Source organism: Aedes aegypti, chromosome 3 (assembly GCF_002204515.2).
Source record: "Aedes aegypti strain LVP_AGWG chromosome 3, AaegL5.0 Primary Assembly, whole genome shotgun sequence".
In the NCBI taxonomy this organism is placed as follows: domain Eukaryota; kingdom Metazoa; phylum Arthropoda; class Insecta; order Diptera; family Culicidae; genus Aedes; species Aedes aegypti.
Genome location: NC_035109.1, coordinates 29,185,939 through 29,200,706, shown reverse-complemented (window position 1 = coordinate 29,200,706; position 14,768 = coordinate 29,185,939). Strand labels below are relative to the sequence as shown.

The following is a 14,768-nucleotide window of genomic DNA, read 5'->3' as shown; positions in this document are numbered from 1 at the left end:
CCTCGATGACCGAAAGGACGTGGCCGGTGAGGTTTTTGACTTTTGAATTTTGAGCTCTCGATTTGTGCACATTGAGAATGATAAGCTAATCCCAAGCCCCATTTATTGAATCTCTGTACAACTTCGAGTGTTCTGAGATTGTTGTTTTTGTTTCAGTTACACGGGTAGAAATCAGAATCCAAAAACAAGATTATGACTCATGATATCATGATTCCAACTTCGTCTTATGAAAATACACCATGATTTGCACTCATGATATCATGAGTCAGATTGCCGTAACGCAACACACGCGTTAGGTTTTTGAAGCTGATTGCTCGGAATCATGATTCAAATGCCAAAAATGCTGAGTCGCGCATCCGTTTTGTGATCGATAAAATAAAAAAAAGTTAAAAATTGCATACATTGAGATTCGAGCCAAGAACCTTCCGATTGTGAGCAACGTACTCTACCACTCAACCGCTTCGTCATCTTGAATTAAGAGTGATCGATACGAATGAGATGAAGCAAAGTGCGCCGCTTAGTGTTTTCACACTGGATATTACGCTCATGAGGAATCATGATTATGACTCCAGGAACCATGATTTGTGATCCTGATATTATGACCTAACCAATTTATGAATTTCATGATTTGTAAATCATGGTGTGGGGATCAGATTTTTATCCGTGTACGGAGTAACAACTACGAATTTTACGGTCATCTATGCCCATACTCTAATATTAGAATGAAGAAAAGAGGTATTCCTAGAGTAATGTTTAATGAAATTCCAAGTGGTGACGGTTAAATTGCGTCCAAAACTGTCCGTCGTTTACATCGTGCGGTACCAACGGTCGCCCCGGTATGACCTAGAGCAGCTTATCTCGTATAGGTCTGAGTGAAATCAAAAACACTAAAACCCTTACCACTCAGCCAATACTTAACGGACTCAAAAATTTTTTTGACGGTTTACTGGCCCACATATCTGTTTTCTAGGAGTGGCCGGAGGAACTCAGGAATACTCCTATAGCCGGAGTTATTGCGGTTGGTCACTGGGTCAAGTCGGGTAGAAGAAGGCAATTTTTTGGGACATGCCAAGTTTTTTTTTAATTTATTTATTAGTATCATTCCAAATATTACATTCATTTCTTATATCTAGGTGTTCTGTGTTATTAGAAAACACTATTATCCTAATTTGGTAAAACAAATCTAAGATTTTTATTAACATTTTATTAACAACATATTATTTCATTTGCCGTAGCATTTCAGATTTTTTACAGGTGAGTTGATTTTACCTGCTTATAAGAAAAAAAAAAAGTTTTTTAATTAACTTAACCTAAACATGAAACGCATTAATCGTGGCAATAGAAGATTGTAACGATTTTTGCCTGAAATTATTAATTATTTTATTTGACATTTGTTCCAATGTTTCAACATTGGATATTCTATGTAACTCATTAGTACTATACCAGAGAGGAAGCTTCAGAATCATTTTCAAAATTTTATTTCGAATTCTCTGCAGAGCTTTCTTCCTGGTATTACAACAGCTAGTCCATATTGGTGCAGCATACAACATGGCTGGCCTGAAAATTTGTTTGAATATCAAAAGCTTGTTCTTAAGACAAAGTTTTGATTTTCTATTAAGTAGTGGATAGAAACATTTTACATATTTGTTACATTTGGCTTCAATGCCCTCAATGTGATTTTTGAAAGTTAAATTCTTATCTTGCATGAACCCTAGATACATAACTTCATCTAACCAATTTATTGGAACCCCTCTCATCGTGACATCATGTATACTTGAAGGTTTCAAATAAAGAGCTTTTGGTTTATGTGGGAATATTATTAGTTGAGTTTTGGAAGCATTAGGAGAAATCTTCCATTTCTGCAAGTATGAAGAAAAAATATCCAAACTTTTTTGCAATCGACTACAGATGACATGCAGACTTCGTCCTTTGGCGGAGAGGGCTGTGTCATCCGCAAACAAGGATTTTTGACATCCCTGAGGTAACTCAGGTAAGTCAGATGTGAAAATATTGTATAATATTGGTCCCAAAATGCTGCCTTGGGGAACACCAGCTCTTACAGGAAGTCTTTCGGATCTGGAGTTCCGATAATTAACCTGATGTGTACAATTTGACAGATTATTTTGAATTTTTTTTTAACAATGTATGTTGTAAAATTAAAGTTTTTTAATTTTACGATCAAACCTTCATGCCAAACACTGTCGAATGCTTTTTCTATGTCTAGAAGAGCAAGACCAGTAGAGTAGCCTTCAGATTTGTTGGAACGGATCAAATTTGTTACACGTAAAAGTTGATTAGTGGTCGAATGTCCATGGCGGAATCCGAACTGTTCATTGGCAAAAATTGAATTTTCGTTGATGTGGGCCATCATTCTGTTCAAAATAACATTTTCAAAAAGTTTACTGATGGAGGAAAGCAAACTGATTGGACGATAGCTAGAAGCTTCTGCAGGATTATTGTCTGGTTTTAAAATTGGAACAACCTTAGCATTTTTCCATTTGTCAGGAAAATATGCTAATTGAAAACATTTGTTAAATAGGGTAAATGATGGCTTCGGCACTCTGAGGGTATTTTCGGCAGCACTAACTTATCGTCCTTGTTAAGATTTTTCTACGGAACAAGAGTTACCTTCAATGTACTCAATATATTCCTTGAACTATAATCTTCCATGTAAGCCTCATCTTTCACAAAAATATGATATAACATGGGTTTTATCATTGAATGAAATAAATGCTTACGAAATTATCGTCATTCGTGAGCTGCCGAATAAAACAATCCAAGAACAGCTTAAGAAAAACTCACCATTTTGAAAGGTCCAATTCTCCGCTACAATACCAATTTTTCACACAAGCTACGCACCGATCACTCATGCACAATTAAACTTTTGATTTGTCTATAAAACACTCAAAAATACTGAATTTTCATGCTTTAAATCACAAATTAAAATTAATGCACTTTGCTTTCCTCGGCAATCACTTTTTATTACGGGAATAGGTTGCCAGAAAACCGTATTCAATTGCGGTGTATTTTTTATTCACAATTTAAATTCATTGAAAAAATCAAACACAACTAATTAATGCATTGGAATTAGGCAACAAAGCATGCATTGGTAATAATTGAGCCTTTCAATACTTTCCTTATCTGAAGATTGTAGTGCATAAACTTCAATATACTGAGAAACATATAAAATATACGTCTTTCAATAGGTAAACTATTTTGGCAACATTCCTGTTGTTCTACAGGCAATCAGAGGATGATGTTTTTGTGTCAAGTCATAAGTGCATTGATTTGCAAAGGGCCTATTCTGATTTTCTCATACACTGAGAATAATATGAACGTAAAAAAATGTAAAAATAGCCTGTAGAATTTTCAATTTCGCGTTGCCTTTAAGCTTTTTTTTTGCGCATATACACTAGGGTGCGGCTTATTTTCCAAATGTCTGGACAAACATTTCAAAAGGGCACATCGACATTGGTAAACATTGGCTTTGCAAGGCGCTGTTGAGCCCAATCCAACTCGATCACGCTCACCAATACCGCTATCAGGAAGAGCTAACATCAATCTTTCTGATAGTGGTGTTAGTTTGCGTGGGAGGGCTAAGAAGGGCTCAACAGCAACGTTTCTAAAAAAAGGCTCAAGACCTCTTGGGCCCTTTTCAAATGTTTGTCCAGATGTTCTCAAAACCGAAAATTCGTGTGCTCTTATGAATTCAAATCATATTAGAAGAGAAACCGCAAAGTTTGAGCCTTTTGGCTTTAAGATTTAAATATTTATTTATTCACCGTCTTTGACTACAGGTGACACAGACTGAAATTTTTATATTATGAACTTTACTTAAATTCTATCTCTTATCCTATTAACAATTTAGGGGTAACGCATGCGTCTTGAAGGTGAATTTTCAAGTTATAAAAAATGGCCTTCAGTGAAGTCACCATAACTCCGGTTATTTCTCACCAATTTCAAAAATTTTAGCATCATTTTTTTCAAAATAAAATTTATGAAAACATTGTAGAACATCAAATTTGTCTTAAATCGAAACAAATCTTTGTTAAAAGTAGTTTTCTCGAAATTTTTCTTCATTTTACTGGAAAATTCATATTTGTTTGACCATAAGTTCATAAATACTCAACCTATTTCAAATATTTGCACAGTCGAAGCTTGTTATAACGGGCTTTAGGACATTTCGTCGAATGACATTTGGTCGAAAGGACATTTGGTCGAATGGACATTTGGTCGAATTGCTTTGGAATCTTTTTTTTTTTCGTCGAATGAAGTTTAGTTGAACGGAAATTTGATTGAAAGTTTATTTTCAAATGGTATATTGAAAGATCATTTGGTAAAATTGATTATTGTTTCCTAAGTTTTGTAAAGTTGGTTAGATAACGATTTTTTTTTTTGATAATCTGGATCATTAATTGTTGTTAAAGGAAAATGGGACATGCCTAATTATAATTATTTTTTATACATCTTTTAATTGTAATTTGAAGCTATACCAAAATCTAGGATATCGATGATTATTCAAATGAACTTTTTGGAAGCAGTTTTTTTGTACATTGACTGAAATGTTTTGCTCTAGTGAGTTTATTATTGTTTGAAAATATAATCATTTTTTTAAAAACTGCTTAGCAATTTATTTTATTACTCCATGATGTGAACATAATGTTTTCATTATTTATTATTATTTTAAAATGCCATCGTTCTTCGTAATGAACTGCTGATCTTCTGATTATAATGGAAGCATTCGGAGAGAGTGTTTGAGATCTTTCTTTGAATTCCGGGTCTTGCAGCTTACGGACGTGGGTAAGATTTTTGGATGCGGAAATCAGAATTAAAACGTCAGGAAATATTTACTTTAAGGAAATCTTTTATGGTGAAGTGAATGTTAGGTGTCGATAACGCTACTTATGGTTAATTGGCTTATTGTGAATTCCTCAATAAGCTTAATAACATTCCTCAAGTAAATATATGGTTGCTGGCAGTGTTGACGATCTTTGGTGAATAACAGAGTTTGTAGTAGAAGCTTTGAATTATTAAAAATGAAAATTGTGCTAATTCTATATATCGAGTAAGGAAAGACGAGTTAACTGAGGCGACAAGCTTCCATTTAAGATCAGCTTATTTCGAATCGCAGAACATGCCTGAACAAAATAGCAGCATTAAACGTCAAGAACGCAAGAGGTTGACCAGTATGTTGGGAGAGCGTCCATCAAATTGAATATCAACATTTTGCTAATCGCATATAGATTGCTGGTAAAATGGCTGATACTTTTTCAATTATTCAATCACTCCTGCTTTAGCGACAGAATGCTACTTTTAACGATAGTGAAACTAAACGTAAAACATTGTTTCCATACTATTCAGACTCGACCACTATTTTTTCCACGAAATGTCGGTTCGACCAAATATCATATGCTTTCTGTTGCAACTAAACCTTTTCGACCAAATGTCCATTCGACGAAATGTCCGTTCGACCAAATGTACTTTCGACCAAATGTCATTCGACTAAATGTCATTCGACCAAATTTCTTTCGACCAAATGTCATAGATTCGTTATAACGACATGGCAAGGGAGAGTCGTAATAGAGAATTGTCGTTATAGAGAATAGTGATAACATTAAAATCTTTTCAAAGGAACGGAAAATGTCACTATAGAGAGCTTTTGTCGCTTTTAAAGTGGTCGTTATAACGAGCTTCGACTGTACATTAGCGTGGGACAAAATTTAGATTGTCGCTCCAGACCACTTTTTGGATTGCATTTGGGTCCCATAACAACTGTGCAAAATTTCAGCTCGATTGGTGAAACTATATTTTAGCGCCAGCCGTTCAAAGTTTGTATGGGATTTACTATGGGAAAACTTACTTTTGCAAGGAAAAATCGCCAGAGGTCGCCCATTGTCTTCTATAAAAATTCTAAACGCAGATCTCGATAAGTATTTTTACGATGAACAACATTGTCGAAAACTGCAAAGCCATCCGATGCTTGTGAAAAAAGTTATTAAGCATAGACTATTCGGAAATTTTGGCCAATTTTGTTATTATTGTTATTCCTTTACGTGTTAAGCAACGTCGCCTTGCCAATAGGTTTTCAGTGAATAACTTTTTTCACAAATGTCGGATTGTTTCGTGGTTTTCGGCAATGTTCCTCATGGTAAAAATACCTATCGAGGACTGTGTTCAGAATTTTTATAGACGTCAATGAGCGACCTCTGGCGATTTTTCTTTGCAAAAGTAAGTTTTCCCAGTGGGGACGGACCTGGTGTAGTGGTTAGAACACTCGCCTCTCACGCCGAGGACCTGGGATCGAATCCCATCCCCGACATAGTCACTTATGACGTAAAAAGTTATAGTGACGACTTCCTTCGGAAGGGAAGTAAAGCCGTTGGTCCCGAGATGAACTAGCCCAGGGCTAAAAATCTCGTTAATGAAGTCAAACCAACCAACCTAAGTTTTCCCATAGTAAATCCCATACAAACTTTGAAAGGCTGGCGCTAAAATATAGTTTCACCAATCGAGCTGAAATTTTGCGCAGTTGTTATGGGACCCAAATGCAATCCAAAAAGTGGATTGGAGCGACAATCTATTTTTTTCATATAACAATGTCCCAGGCTACTGTACATGTTTTTGAAGCAAAAAATAGTTGTTTCCGTACTGTTCATACAAAATATGATTCTAAAAAATGGCTTTGGCTTAGTTTTGTAACAAAAACTACTCGAAAACATGATTTTTTAAACAAAATGGAATATATGTTTTTTCGCCAAAAATTAATTTTTTTCTATTAAACTTGTGCTTATAAAGCATTTTGTTTTAATTACGAGTTGAATAGTGCATATATTATTTTAACATGAGCAAAAATATTATTGTTTCAAAATTATTTAAAAGTTGTTGACAAGTCCTTTTCAAAGGTTTATCAAATGAGGAACACAAGTTTCAGCTTAAAAAATATTGTTTAACTGACAAAAATAAAAAAAAAACTGACGTTTGTGCAGTTTTTGTTGAATAACTTGGTCAAATCATTTATTTTAGTGAAATGTGTCGTATGAAAAGTATGTAATTAATTAAGTAAGCTTCAAAACCATGCAAAAAGATTGGGAATCGGTTGAGTATTCATGAAGTTATGGTCAAACAAAGATATTATTTTAGTAAAATGAGGAAACATTTGGAGTAATCTACTTTTTATTGAAACTAGTTTTGATTTTACACAAATTTGATGTTCTACAAAGTTTTCATAAATTTAGTTTTTAAGATAATGGTGCTGAAAGTTTCAAAATTGGTTAGAAATTACCGAAGTTATGGTGACTTCACTGAAGGCCATTTTTTATAATTTGAAAATTTACCTTCAAGACGCTTGGCCCTTCAAATCTTAATATTTTTGGCTCAAACTTTGAGGTTTCTCTTCTAATTTGATTCTAATTCCTAAGAGTACAAGAATTTTTGATTTTGAAAGATAAGCCGGCACCCTAATAAACAGTAGTGTGAGTAGCGTAAAGGGGCATGCATGTAACCCATTCAAAAGCAACTCTGAAATTCAAGTAATCCGATAATCGTGTTCCGTGGATTTTTCTGGCAGAGCACAACATTATGAATCAATTAACCATGACGTCATGCTGCAACTTCTAGGCTGGATTCTATTTATAACAGCAATTCTGTTCTTAGTGTAGTCTGTATTTTTCTGCATTGGTCCTTTCAACGAGTAGAACATAATGGGTGACGTTTAATTTCAGGATTTGTCAACAAAGCCGAAATGTTACCAATACATAAACTAGTTTTTGCGCAGTTTTGGACTGCCGAAGTGAACAATTTTGTTGCCGACAATAGTAATTGCATTGCCGATAAAAGAACAAGTGCCTCGTGACTTTGGTGAGGAAAAATGGAAGATTAAGAGAATAAAATAGTGTTTTGTGTATAATAATTAACAAATGAAGAGTGCTCAAGTGTAGTTAAGGTGTCTGCTGCTAATTGTTGTGCTCTATTGTTGCGTAAAATTGCCCTCTTAAAAGTTCAGCTGCTTAGGCTGCTGACAATACGTAACCCAACTAACATTCACTCATTTAAGAAACACCATTATGGCAGTTTTATTCAGCATCATGTTTAATAACATTTTAATAATTTTCATGGCCAACCTTAGTTCAGGCGTTGTTCACACAAATTTGGAGAAACTTTAAAGCATGTCGTCGAATTCCAACTTTATTTTTCAGCTTTCAAAACGTTTTACAAGCATTTAGTTCAGCTTTTATAGGACTGGTCCAAAAATAATTAAAAACAAATAAAAAACAAAAAAATATTTTTCAGGCGCTTCAATTAAAATGTAGTGTACACAATTATCTTGATATGACAACCATATTTAAAAATCGCCTGGATACTGGATTCGAACTCGAGACCTTCCAATCGTCAGCGGTATGCCTTGCCATCTGCGCCATCCTAGAATTGATGAATGAATCGTCCAGTGCAAAATATAAACCTCTCATAGCTGAATATTGATCTTGTTTGAGCTTCTATTCGACATCGTCTAATTAACACATGGTACGCTAATCAACAACTGAACAAGCATATTATTCAGCTGCTGTTTAGTGCTGATCCAAGCTGTTCAGTCGGCTATTTTTAGCGCACAGTGAGAAAATGTCTGTCAATGATGGTCAAAAATAATGTTTATTCACACAAAGTGAAATCAGTCTGAAATGATTAAGTTGAATATGCATCGAAGCCAAACCTCAAATTTTCAAGAGCACAAATCTAGAGAACCAGACTAAGCAGCGGTTCGTATTTTTCATAAACCTATTATGAATATATTTAAATCATTTGAAGTGTTCTGAAGACTATGCGCCTGAATAGAAAAATGTTCGAATATCTTGACGCGTGGGATTTTTTCCAGAAATGGCCAAGTAAATCATTTTTCTTAGATCGCACTATTCAGTTGGGAAGAAATGTCATTTTAAATATAGCTCGCTATAGATATTTATTTAAAAATTTTCTGTCAAAGAAATGTCCACTTTTCTTGTACGGAACAACATCCAGCAGACGAAAAAAGCTTAGCAATAGCTAATTATAATATGGATAGCAGAAAGTGATAATAACCTGAGAGATATAATATGTAAAAGATCTGGAAACGATATCTAAAATTAACTACATACAAAAATCAAACAAAATGTTTATGTTGTCTTCAGATTTTTTATGTCAATCAAGTTAATATTACGCTTTGTTTGTCAGTACTTCGCTCCTACTAGGAATACTTAGCTCAAATGTTTGTTTTTCAAAATAATCCTACATTTCTGGAGGCTGACCATGTTTATTTTCTGATCGACTATTCAAAAAGTTATGAGAAAGCATAAGTTATAAGCTTTGAAATGCATTCGGAACTCAACACACATTTCGGATATTTTGTCCATTTTTGAAATTTAGCTATAGTGTGATCGCTTTTACAAGGCTTATTTATTACTATTGGATCAACTATTCGTATAATATACCGAAGCTGAATTAGGATTTTATAAGATACTTATTCAGCTCTTATTCATGCTTATGTTAAACATGTGGAAATAGCTAAAGTGCGATGCAAGTAAAACGTTAGTTCGTCTTCTGAATATCTTTTTATACATATACATTTGTTTAGTGGAATATTAGCTTTTTAATTGTGGGTAAACATGTCTTGTTTAGCTCATTAATAAAACAATATTGACTAGTCGAATGAGAATCTTTGGAAACGTTTAATAAGTGGCGATTCAACTTTTGTTCATTCTAATGCATAACGTTGAACATTGACCTAAGTTTGTGTTAAAAAAGCACCTTCTCAGCTCTTTATAGAGCAAAATTTTTATTCAGCTGTCATTACCATTATTGAACAATAATTAAACATGCATGCTTGTTTGTGGCTCTGAATTGTTAGTTGGGAAGTTCCCCTATATCAACTCAAAATGATAAGCTACTTTCTGGAAGTTTTTTGATGAGGATGTAGAAAATTCCATCATCGCCAGCAGCTTTCATATTTTTGATTTTTTTAATAATAGTTCAAACTTCTTCCAAGTCTCCCAGGCATTTTCGAAAACGTTCTCTTGATTGAGAATATTTTCGAAGTCCTGAGTAACTTGATTTTCTATTGGACTAGTAAGTCCTAAATTAAAATTGTGCGTACTTTCAAAGTGCATAGCAAGTTTTTGAGCTTTTTCGCAATTAGTTAGTAATAATTTGTTTTCCTTTTGCAATGCCGGTATTGGCTTCTGAGATTTTTTTTCAAGATTTTAGATAATTTCCAAAAGGGCTTAGAGCCAGGGTCCAATTGAGAAATCTTATTTTCAAAATTTTTGTTTCTTAACTGTGAAAAATGTTTCTTGATTTCTTTCTGCAAATCTATCCTTTTAATTTCCATAGCAGGATCGCGAGTGCGTTGAAATTGCCTTCTCCTCACGTTTTTAAGACGGATCAAAAGTTTAAGATCATCGTCTATAATCACAAGCGATCGTTAACTGAAAAATGAGCATTGTTCGATACTCTACCAGGCAAATTCTGGAAACGACCGTTATCGTAACAAATATTATCTTTCATATGCCTGGCACGAGCCTCAACGACTCTCTTGCGCGAAGGGCAAGACCAAAAATTTGACTTATGATTGCCCTTGCAATTGGCGCATAAGAACTTATCGGTATCTTGCTTCACTGGACAGACGTCCTTAGCGTGAGAAGAACCTCCGCAAATCATGTATTTAGCATCCATGCGACAATTTTTTGTACCATGACCCCACTTTTGGCACCGACGGCACTGAGTGGGGTTCTGGTAATTTCCTCCAGGTTTCTGGAAATGTTCCCATGTCACACGGACATCAAACAAAAGTTTTGCTTTTTCTAAAGCTTTAATATTATTTAGTTCTTTTTTGTTAAAGTGAACTACATAATATTCTTGAGAAAGCCCTTTCCGAACAATGCCAGATTGGGTTCGCTTCTTCATAATGATTACTTAGGGGTTTATTTTGTAAATCGAGCAGATTCATGTGACTCGTTTGTAGTCACTGTCGATCAAAGTGAGCATGGATATTTCAGATGTCACCGGTCGACTCCCATAGTAATCTAGTCACATAGAGTGACAACTGTCGATAAACTCGAATGACAGAGCTGAGTCAAGTGAATTTTTTGGTCGACAGCGACCCCAGTCGAGTCATTTTGGTCGACTCGACTTATAAAATAGGGCCCTTAAACTGGAGAAAATCCAGGTAAATCATTTATTTCATTTTTGATCTCTTCAGGTGACTTATAGTCACTTGAGAGACCTTTCAAGACGACTTTGAACAAACGTTCAGTTTTGTCGTCATAAGTAAAAAAAAAAAATGTGCTTATTCTCTTCAAGATGTTTGAGAAGAAGTTAGCGATCTTTAAGAGTTTCCGGCAAAATGCGACAGTCTCCTTTCTTTGCGATTTGGAAGGAAACCTTGATTCCCCTAATCTGCCGTGAATCGCAAGTCAGTCCCATCTGCATTTTGGTCAAAATTTAGTTAAGTTCAGTTTTCAACACATCTTCAATGCTCTTTCAGCTGCATTAATGAGATAATATGATTTGTTCGGAAAAAATAGGAAAAACAGCAAGTCAATTTGTCCCATAATGAAATGTAATCGCATATCAGTCCCACTACAGATTTCCGCACCGTGTAACACAAAAATGAATCGTGTTTGGTTCATCTTCATATTTTTCTCGGAAAGATATCGTAGTAAAACGTAAATTGTGAAAATTTTATTAATATTTGACCATGTTCCAATCCTCTGGAATTTTTTGAATATTCGTATGAAAAACGAGTTTGGGAACTTCAAAGCCCATTTTCTCAATGCCTACTTTTTACAGATGGGACTGACTTGCGATTCACGGCAGTAATGGAGTTCAAGATCTCCTGCCTAAATCGCCCAAATTCTGAACAACTGACCACGATAGGCGGCACTCTGTGCTTCCTCACTTGAATCAAAGAGCCTGGGCTAGATTTGGTGATCGGAAAATTTGTCTAGAGCATCGAACTGATTGCTCATTTCGATACTATTATTCATTTCACCCTTGGAAGAAAGTTCGCATTCCGGAGAAACGTCTTCCATTCTTGCCACGTTTAGTGACAGTTTTAAATCCCACTTTTTTGGAAGGAAGTTGTGAATTCAGAGATGCACCCTTCCTTTTGTTTGTAGTTGCAACCATGTATAGTGAATAAACGAAAGAAAACGTGACCTTCGAGAGGTTTTTTCCCAAAACGGTGTCCAAGAAGGATTACCACCGCTAGCTTTCGCCAACGGGTCCAACGAAAAATCGAAGGCACGGGTCCAAACAAGGATCGTAAAGGAATCAATAGTAGAAAAATAGTAATGAAAAGTACTGTTTTAGTAGCACTGAAAAGTACTGTTTTATTGCTTTAGGTAGTTTTAAAGAAAACTCACAGGAGCAGAGAGAATGGACCGATGCACAAGTTCACTACTTGACGTTTATGCGGAGCCGTGTTATTTATGTGACCATGGAACCCAGTGAATTCGGCACCGCTCAAACGTCAAAATAGTGAACTCGTGCATCGATTCATTCGTGTACGCACAGCACGAAGGTACGATGCGCACTGTTGAATTAACATTTCTTTTCAACTGCTTACTGCGATCAAAGAAAAATGCTTTTCTTGAGCATTTCATGCAATAAATTTCCCACGCATCGAGGTAGGCGTTTATTTTTTTGTTGAAGTGCATACTTCCCCTATAAGAAAAAAAGCTTTCAAATAACTTAACCGAACTTAACATTTATATATAACGCATTGTTCTAATGTTTCAATACTGGATATTCTATGAAACTCATTAGTACTATATCAGAGAGGAAGCTTCAGAATCATTTCCAAAATTTTATTTTGAACCCTCTGCAGAGCTTTCTTCTTTGAAGATGAAAAGCTTGTTCTTAAGACTAAGTTTTGATTTTCTATTAATAAGTGGATACATACATTTTACATATTTGTTACGTTTGGCTTGAATGCCCTCAATGTGATTTTTGAAAGTAAATTTTTATCTAGCATGAACCCCTCTCATCGTGACAACATGTCTACTTGAAGGTTTCAAATAAAGAGCTTTGGTTTATGTGGGAATATTATTAGTTGAATTTTGGAAGCATTAGGAGAAACCTTCCATTTTTGCAAGTATGAAGAAAAAATATCCAAACTTTTTTGCAATCGACTACAGATGACACGCAGACTTCTTCCTTTGGCGGAGAGGTCTGTGTCATCCGCAAACAAGGATTTTTGACATCCCTGAGGTAACTCAGGTAAGTCAGATGTGAAAATATTGTATAATATTGGTCCCAAAATGCTGCCTTGAAGAACACCAGCTCTTACAGGAAGACCTTTTAGACTTGGAGTTCTGATAATCAACGTGAAGTGTACTATTTGACAGATAACTTAAGATTTTTCTAACAATCTATGTTGGAAAATTAGGGTTTTTTTTATTTTACAATCAAGCCTTCAGATTATCGAATGCTTTTTCTATGTCTAGAAGAGCAAGAGCAGTAGAAAATATTCAAAGCTTATTAGCGCTTCTTAGTAGCGTTATGTTGAACTAAGCAGACGTAAAACAAAAATAAGAAAATCTTTAGATTCTCCCTAGAAATTTCTACAAAAGTATTTCAAAAATTCATTCAGAAATCCTAAACAAGCTCTCACAGCATTTCCGAGATTTGGTCGTTCTTTCAAAAAATAAAATAAAAGAATTCTATTCAAGTGTTGCTAGTTCTCCCTGATGTAAAATGCCATGAATAAAAGCAAGGAGAAATAATATTTCAAGGCAACTAATAACAATCGTTCCAGCCATAATTTGCATTGTTTAGAGTCCTTGCCAAATACCCGAATGGCGCATTGAAGCACCAATACTTACCGACAATGATGCAAGGCAAAATAGCACTTGCAATTCAACACACACAACAGCCCCAAGGCTCCTTGTGTCAAGGTTCGCTAAACCGAGCTAACGAGCCTCCAAAAAGCAGTTGCCGCCTCTCTTCGATGTCTTCAAAGACCGTTGAAAGAACCCACTCACGAATAGGACGTATTCCACCTCATTCAGTAGAATGTCTCCAACGCCTCTTCGGATACTTCAGTACCGCACTCAAGCCCGGAATCGGGATAACGAAGTGATTTTAACTTTTTATTTCGCACGGCCTTTTCAGTGACAAAGTGATCGGAAAAGGAACTTTTTTGTCCCCTCCACAATCCAATTCCGGAACGCGACGCGCCCGGAAACAAATCCAACCGTTGGTTGTTCGATCAATTGCACGCCGCCAGGCAGACGTCGTCGGAAAGGAGATGGACGGACACCAGCACACTAAAAAGCACTACAGAGAGAGCGCACGTGGAGAACCGGAGTCGACCGTGTGTCCGTGCAAAACACCAGACCAGACCAGACTAGACCACCACCCATCGGAGGACAGGGCAGGACACCACATCATCGGCCGATCGGCTGGACTAGAATCGGAAGCGAACGGATTGGATTAGTGCGGTGTTCTGTCGCACTGTGGGGTGTTTGGGCAATCTTGCTGGCCAAAAGTGTTTCTCGAGACGCTTCTTTTTTTCTTTTTAATTTATTTACAAGGAGTGTATGGAAAAGTAGGCGCAAACATTCAAAATGGTATACTTCAAAGCATAGTTATTTTTTTCAAGTTTTTCTACAAACAAATATATATTATGTCATCTAGTATTGAACTAACCAACATTTTTAAAAAAATATGTCGTCTCAATATAAAAATAGCTAGATTTATCCAGCATTTATAAAAAATCAGCATAATACACAAATAAA

The 14,768-nt window shown here is 35.6% G+C and overlaps 1 protein-coding gene across 1 annotated transcript in view; it reads right to left on the bottom strand.

The window, feature by feature from the left end:
* LOC5571713 (neprilysin) overlaps nt 1–14,406 on the bottom strand; it is a 73,997-nt gene extending 59,591 nt beyond the window's left edge. Inside the window, exon 1 of the mRNA XM_021850139.1 lies at nt 13,854–14,406. The gene's annotated coding sequence lies outside the window, so the exon portion shown is untranslated. The remainder of the gene's footprint in view (nt 1–13,853) is intronic.
* Nucleotides 14,407–14,768: the final 362 nt, after the last annotated feature.